This window comes from Pygoscelis adeliae, unplaced genomic scaffold, assembly GCF_000699105.1.
Source record: "Pygoscelis adeliae isolate BGI_AS28 unplaced genomic scaffold, ASM69910v1 Scaffold60, whole genome shotgun sequence".
NCBI classification, from domain to species: Eukaryota; Metazoa; Chordata; class Aves; order Sphenisciformes; family Spheniscidae; genus Pygoscelis; species Pygoscelis adeliae.
Genome location: NW_008823954.1, coordinates 2467686 through 2476105, shown reverse-complemented (window position 1 = coordinate 2476105; position 8420 = coordinate 2467686). Strand labels below are relative to the sequence as shown.

The 8420-nt window shown below is 38.9% G+C and overlaps 1 long non-coding RNA gene across 2 annotated transcripts; it reads left to right on the top strand.

The window, feature by feature from the left end:
* Positions 1-2451: 2451 nt before the first annotated feature.
* On the top strand, positions 2452-3088 carry LOC103915361. 2 transcript variants are annotated; one of them, XR_663518.1, is made up of 3 exons: positions 2452-2543; positions 2626-2816; positions 2923-3088. It is a non-coding gene; the product is annotated as an uncharacterized LOC103915361 (long non-coding RNA). The 2 variants fall into 2 exon arrangements; XR_663517.1 differs by having other exon boundaries at positions 2621-2816.
* The last annotated feature ends 5332 nt before the right edge of the window (positions 3089-8420 follow it).

The window sequence follows — 8420 nt, the reverse complement described above, 5'->3', positions numbered from 1 at the left end:
GGAGCAGCAAAGACAACGTGTGATGAACTGACCGCAACCCCCATTCCGCATACCCCTGCACCACCTGGGGGGAGGAGGTAGAGAACCCGGGTGTGAAGTTGGGCCCAGGAAGAAGGGAGGGGTGGGGGGAAGGTGTTTTAAGATTTGTTTTTATTTTTCATTATCCTACTCTGACTTTTGATTGGCAATAAATTAAATTAATTTCACCAAGTCGAGTCTGTTTTGCCTGTGTTGGTAATTGGTGAGTGATCTCCCTGTCCTTATCTTGACCCAAAAGCCTTTTGTCATATTTTCTCTCCCCTGTCCAATTAAGGAGGGGGAGTGATAGAGCGGCTTTGGTGGGCACCTGGCATCCAGCCACAGTTAACCGACCACACCTGTGAGGATGGATATGCACAATTTCTGCCTGTTCAGCTAGGCAGCTACTGTTCTTGATCAGAGAGGAAGTTTGAGCAATAGGAAAAGAATGCACTTACACCAAGGAAACTGAAGAAACTATTTTAAAATACTATATAAATTGATGTAGTCAGGGGCAACTGTACGTCAGTGAACTCCCAATAAAATTCCTAAGAAGAATTTTACATAATAAAAATATTATTTATTTAACACAATAATGATAATTTAAAGTGAATAGGGAACAATGACAGAATTTCCTTTCACTTTACAACAAGTGAAAAGCTTGGTAAAATCTTAGCTATAAAACAGTATGTCCAGATATGGGCACTACACTCCAAGCAAATATACGTCAGCTGGAGAAAATCCAAAGATGAGTAACAAAAATGATAAGAAATCTAGAAAACTTAACCCAGAGTTGGAATAACTGTATGTGTTTAGTCTAGTGAAGAATGAGGGGAAATGCGGTTACAATTCAAATATTGAAAAAGTTGCTGCAAAAAGCAGCAGAATAATTATGTCCACTGGAATAGTATGAGAAGTAACAAAGTGGAAAGAGAAGAAGGTAGTTTCATATTAAGAATGTTTAACAGTTGTAGAAAAACTTTTCTAACAGTTAAGATAGGTATGTACTGAATGAATTGCAATTGGAAGGCTGTGAAATACCCGACTTCTTCATTTGTCAGCTTTATGGCCATTGTGCTGAGATGCAGATATGAGCTCAGCAAGTTTGTCCTTCATCCCTCTCTCTTCCTTGGAGCTTTATCAGGTACTCAGCAGGTGACAGCCTCTATCTATTAGGAGTGCAGTATGCAGGTGGAAATACAGAAGAAAAAAAAAATGCACAAATCTTTATTGTCCAAATACTAGGCCAAGCACCAGCAAGGATGAAATTTGCTTTTCTTCATCACTTTTTGATGATTCCTGTTCCCAGTTTGAAGTGCACTTGAAAAGGACATTTTTTTCACTTGCAGCTCATTTCTGTGGAACCTTCAAGCCTATACAGAGTTGGTGTTGCCTTGGAGAGCACCGGGGGAATCTGCAGCCATAATTGTAATTGCATGCTCAGACCTGCAGGCTGTCTGGGTGGAAGGTGTTATTTGAGATGCGTTTCAGATGGCAGAATGGCTTCATTCAAAAGTCACTGGTCTTTTTGGAAATATGCATTATACTGTTTGCAAGGCTGAAGTCTCTAGGCTGAATTAGCAAGAACACACTGTGGGAAACCTAGAAAAGGTAGCATTTGTCTTGTGAAGCATTTGCCAAAGTTTGACACACACACACACAGCAAGGATATAGATAGATATAAGTAAAATATAAATAATTGCAGTGAGTGCCTTATAATGCATTCAAGGAGATCTACTTTTGTCAGTTTGCATTCTAAAATGTGAAAGGTAAATAAAAGGACTGTAAGCAAATTTATTTTTCCTGTATTTTTCCTGTTTCTACACAGTGAAAGGCTGCAGGATATACCTCTGGGAAATGAGCCTGTCGAAAATTTAATTCTTTGGTGCATGCAGCATTTCATGCACTAAGATGTGTAGACAGAACCCAAGGATGCAGAGAGAGGCTAACTGTTCACCGTGTGACATCACTGAAACACTACGAGGAATGAGGTAGCTTAGTCATGTGCTAACACATCAGGTAATGAGCTCTGTGTACCAGTTTCAGACTGGGTCTCCACCGGGTTTCCGGGAGTATCTGTAGCATATGGATCTCTGCTTCTGGACCACACATTGACAGGAGCCACCTCATTAGGAGCTGAATTTGTTTGGATACTTTGTGAAGCCAACTTCAAACTTTACAGAACCTCTGCTGGGGTTTTCTGGTGGCCTTCGCTGTCAAAACTGGATTTGTTCCATGTAGTACAGGCAATCATGTCAATAGCATTAACAGAAGTGCTGGTGTTGCCCTTTCCCTTATTGCAGTCCTGCCAGTGACCCTTTGCTTTGTAGTGGCCCCAGTCCATGTCCCATAAATACCCTTCCTCCAGTGTTAGCACTGCCAACTGCTTGCAGGTCTTCGTATTTCAGAAGCTGCTCAGCTAGGATTGGATGTGATCCTCTCTCAAGAGAACAGGGATCTATCCGGGAGATCCTGATAGGGCTACGTTGAAGCACAGGAGAGAAAAGTGTGGCCGCTCTGAGGAGGTCTGTACACTTTTCTGCATATACTTGTAAACGTTTTGCTTGCAAACACTTGTACTGCATAGTGCACTTGCATTTAGAACAGGAAGGTGACATCAGGTCAAGATGATTTGAGCACAGGAGAAAGCTGTACACAAGTAAACAGAGAAGCTGATCCAGGTGTGGAGGAATGCCAGATGGAGAGCAATAGACAGCGGAATGGCTTATCTGAAACATACATGGATTCAATGTGACCCTGTTTCCCGCAGGGCTCTCATATGTGCAGTACTGAAACAGGTGAGATGACTCAGTGCCAGCTTCTTGGATATATTTGTCAATGCTGCTGGGGGAAGCAAGAAACCAGCAGGAAGGTTACACAGGTCTTTTCTGTGTTGGTCTTCAGATGCAATGAGGTCATTCCTTCTTTTGATACGATCTGGCAATGGGTATACAGCCATTTCCTGAAACTATGTGAGTCATATTGACTCTAGTTTTCCTTTGGTTTTCTTTATAAAGAATAAGTGGGTTCTAAGGTGAAGAATAAACACTCTTGAGGCTATTGTACTTTCATTTTGGCTCACTGGTCTGTTTTCAAATTTCTTCCAAGTCTTTCCTTTGTTAGCCATGTTAATTTAAGAGGAGTCCATTGATGTTAGATCCTGGGCATCATTACTACCACTGCCTTCCAGAATTTGGTTTGGGTTTTGTTGTGTTTGGGTTTTTTTTTTCCTGCCATTCCTGTCATTTTCCTGTCCAATTCAATGATTTCAATGTATTTTCTTTTTTTTTTTTTTTGCATGGGGAAAAAAAAATATTTCTAGAAGTGACTTGGATTCAGGTACACATACAGATAGTGTCACTATATTTCTAGGTTCTTAAACAGATCTCACCTCCTAAGCACTTAACACTTTTTGTTGTCTGCAGTACGGCAGTCTCAAAATGCAAAAATATCATGTAATCTGTCTGTTTAAGATCAGAAGGCAAATGTAATATCCAGTGATCAACTGGTAGGATACCCCAGCATTAACATGGTGCAATTTGTCTTTTCATTCCAGTTTGCCTCTTCTCTGCTTCTTGATGTTGGATATTTACAAAAGTGAGCTGTTCATATTTAAGGATCTTATGTTGGGTTTCAAGTTAATCAGTTTGCACCAGCTAGCATGACTATACAGGAGACCGCCAAGGAAAACCCATTTGCTTCAGTAAAAAGACTAGATTTTTTTTCCTGTGCTTTTCATTTTAATAAGTTTGATAAAAAAAGACCTTGAAGTACTTTAAAAGAGGCAATGATTATGTGATTGTCCTGCACTATTCCACCTCAACATGGTTCCATTTCAGAATGAGAGTTTTCCTGCATTAGAAGGAAATCTCCAGCACTGTAATCACTGGTCTGTGGAGGAAATGAGTTGTTACACATTTGTTGTAACATCCCTCAGTTGTCTACACTGTTCATACCAATAGCATTACATATTTATGTATGCCATCATAAAACAGACCCACCCGTGCAATAATTATTACCACATGAATGTGAGACACTTACTGAAGGAACAGAAGACACTTAGGAACATACAAGTCTGTTCATGGATGAATATATCTATGGCAGTATAATGGTCATAAATATTGCTAAGCCTTGCTTGGCTCAGGTAGTTCAAAGATACATGCTTTCATAGGTGTATTAACCTGACTTTATTGCATGCAGGTAAGGTCAGCACAATAGTACATAGGCTTAGAAGTTAATTGACTGACTAAGCTTGGTAGCTTACAAAGTGAATCTTCTTGAGAAGCCACTAATGAGAGCCTCATTCCAAGTACTTAATACTACCTCACCATACTGCTGTGCAGGCATGCAGCTGTGGAAGGAATTTGAATATATAACCTTCTGTTTACAGATGCAATAATACAATGCAGGAGAGTATGTAGTGTGCTAGGCTGCATTAGCTTTCTTGCCTCTAAAGAGAGGAAGTTAGAGGAACATGCTGTTAAAACTGAACTGTCATGACCAGTGGGATTTCACAACAGAGATGATGTTGCAAAAGCATCCTGAACAGTAAATGCATATCTTGACTTACTTAGCCACACATTTCTACTTTAATTACCAAATATGCAGAAGTAGAATTGCAGCGACATTGGCAAATAAGTCCTTTACATCTGCATTCTATTTTCAGCTGTAGTTTAGCCTTGCTGTAGGACAAAAATCATTATTTCACACCTCATCATTCAGTGACGTAGTTTCCATGCAGTCATCTTCCTCCCCACCATCACTCAGTGTTTATATGAGCTAAGGGGAAGGATAAACATTTTCCTGTAAGGACTCCACCAGAGTTTGGTGTTGGCAGACATAGTCACAGAAGTAATTTCAGTGGGCTCACTGATGATGCCATTGCACAGTACTCTTTGTTCCTAACTCTCCTGACCCTGTCTGACAGACTGCTTCCCGTATGGCTCTCATTTCCTTCTTTCATCAACATTGCACTTCCTGCCTCGAATGGTCCTTCGCAGCCTCTCATTCTCTTTGTGTTTCCTGCAACCAATCCCTTCCGTTTTTCTGCCATGTAAAGCAGAGAGACAAAGCCACACCCCGAAACTGAAAAACCAAGACAGAAATCATGGAACCAAAAAGATCATCAGTACTATTGTGTTCTACCTTTGTCTTTTTTCTCCTTCACATCTGTCCTTCTTACTCTTCAGATTATAAGGATTCCTTACACTTTGTAGTGAAGGTGTTAGTGCACTGTAAAAACTTAAATATTTTCAACAGTTTCTTGTGAAAGCTAATGTGAAACGTGCCAATAATAATGTGGAACATTTAATATCTTAGACTTTCTAATAGCTTCAAAGTGTAGTGATTTCTCAGTATTTCTTACAGAAAACTAATATTACAAACCTAAAATTCTACATCTTACCTATTTTTGAATTATAAAAGCATCAAAACCAAGTTTGGAATCATTTCATCATACTCAAATAATTCAATGATTAATTTTTTTTTTAAATGTGGCATTTCAACACATGCACATTATGAACAATTGCAAGTAACCGAGATTAGAATAAAGTCACTATGTCAACTTTTAAAATTATGTGCAATAGAGGGTTAAAATGTTTTGTGTTAAGAATATGGGATATCAACATAATCACACAGCCATTAATTACAGTGTAGTTTCAGTCCAGTTGATACCTGGTTACCGTAAGGTCATGTTTTTTAATGATTAATTGATGCCAATACAAATATGAAGTAACTATACAGGTATTCCAGTTATTCCCATTCTACGCAACACACGTGTGTATTCTACATCTGAATTCTACATACATGTACAGACAGACACACAATCACATCTATATGTATGTAGGTATATATGTATGTATATGTATCTCAGATGTACATTGTGTTCACATGAACCATTGTGTTCACACCATAATTATTCCCAGCCATGCTCTTTGTGGTTATATAAATTAGTGGTAATTGTAGGATAAAAAATTACTGGTGTAATTATGCTATAATTTCAGTATAATTACAGTCATTGTCTTACGAATTTTAACCAAATATCGAGCCTGTACTCTTTCAGAACAGAACATCTAAGTGCAACCATTGCATAAAGAAGCTTGAAACTTATTTCACTTTCTGAAAGTTTCATCTTTCTCTCCCCCACTAGCACCTTTCTTGTTTTTTTAATAATTAAAAAGAAGAATCTGTGGGCAACTGAAAAATTCATATATATGAAATATGCTTGGCAGAAAAAAAACCATGGAAAATTAGCCTTTTCCTTCAATTGCAGAGTTGAGAATTATTAAATCCTAACTTTGTATTTTTTCTGAAGAGATTTACAGTAAATCCAACACTTGTAACACATCTTTGTAAGATACTATAATAGGATGTGTTTCCCTTTGGATCTTCCTTTTAATCAGTATAATTCTAGTATTTATTATTTCCACCTGTCACTTTACGGAAGATGCATGCAAGTCACATTCCATCTTGAAACTGAAACTGAAAGACAAAATAAGGAAGATCTCTACACTGGTGTTTGGCCATAAAACTGGGCCCAACACCTTTGCACTTCCAAAAAATACAATTAAATCATTAATTAATATAAACAGGGAGGATTGTTGCTTTTCACATGAAAGAAAGGTGATTACTTTAGTCATGCACCCCTAAGAAATGACTCATTAATTTTGCAGCCAAATAGTAAAAATAGCTTTTAATTCCTAAAGTATAGCAACCCAGCCTCGGATGCTCAGGAACTAGAGCATCACTGGTAATTGTCTTAGTCCACAGCATGGCAGCTATAGTTGAAACCACCAGTAGCTGACTGTTTTCCTCAACCATAGGCTTCTCAGCACCTAAAGACCAGCTGCAATAAACCCCGTGGTTCAAAGGAGAAGATCGTGGCACATTTTGTCCCATGCCAAGTTCCCCTTTATAGTCACATCACAGGCTGCAGCCAGGGAATGTGCTTTTGGGAAGAACAGCGCACTGGGAGGGAGACATGTGCCATGGACACAGCCTGTCATTACAGGTTCTCTCCCACTCCTCATTCTCCATACGCCATACAGAGCTGATTGTTAAGCATGATCTTGGGTCCCAGAGCGGGAGGAGGCAGCGGCACTGCACCTCCAGTGTATGAGCTATGGGTGATGTAAAATGAGACAAGAAGCTGTTGAGTAAGCCTAAAGCTTCCTGAATCAGGGATCCATAGCCTGTTTATTCCTAAAATTTTTTACTGTCAGTGCAAATGTCAGATAACAGTGTAAAGATCTACAGGCCTGCTTTCTCACTGCTCTGAAGCTTATGACATCATTTACAAAATCAAAATTCTATATTAACAAATCAGCATATCAATATACGGTAAAGTGTGGGGCAGAGGAAACCCACACCTTCATATATAACTGTTTAGCACTGTTAAATAGTAAAAGAGGGCACATACAAAAGTTGGATATATGAAATAAAATATAGTGCTTCCAATAGCACAGTTGACTATAAAAATGTTACTGTTCTGTGCTTGATATTACATGTGTTTTCAGTTTAAACTCAAAATGAGTGTAAACCAAGGTCTCTTTACAGATGGAATTATTCTCTTCCATGTATCTTCTAAAGAATAGCATACACTCTTTTCTAGCGCAGCAGACCATAATTTAACCAACTGGTGCTGGTGGTAGTGATGAACAGGGAGATAGAAAGCCAGGGAAGTTTATCTTATCAACTAGAAACCAGGAATAAAACTCTACACTTTAGAAATGCTATAAAGTGTGTTCGTGAATCATAAAAAGAACTGATAGCCACAGTGATTTGTACTTTACAGTAAAATTCTGATGTCTGAAGAATTTGGGACAGTTTGTGCTTTTTTGCAGCAAAGGAATTGGGGGATGAGGGGGCACTAAATCTGGGACTTCACAAATTTCCTTTTAGCACCATGGCAGTGAGTCTGCCTAGATACTTGCTTCTAGCATGGCTCCTCATCAGCTGCTCCTTAACATACCCACTTCACAGTTAGCAGGGAAGTTTATACTAAAATGGCAATTCCAAAATGCTAAACAGAAGACCTGTAGAATAGGTCTAGTACCAGGAATTCAGATTGCCATGTAGGGATTTTAACAAAACAATTAGAAAATTCTTTCCCATTGCACAGTTTAGTAATGGAAAAAGCTCAGTATTCATTTTTCTTGTGGAAGCAAGAGACACAAGTTTAATGCCTGCATTAGAACGAAACTCAAGAACAAAAGTGGATACATTTTTATTTGAGATATCTTAGAATATATAATTACAGAATCACAGAATGGTTTGGGTTGGAAGGGGCTTTTAAAGATCATCTAGTCCAACCCCCCTGCCATGGGCAGGGACATCTTCAACTAGATCAGGTTGTTCAGAGCCCCGTCCAACCTGACCTTGAATGTTTCCAGGGATGGGGCATC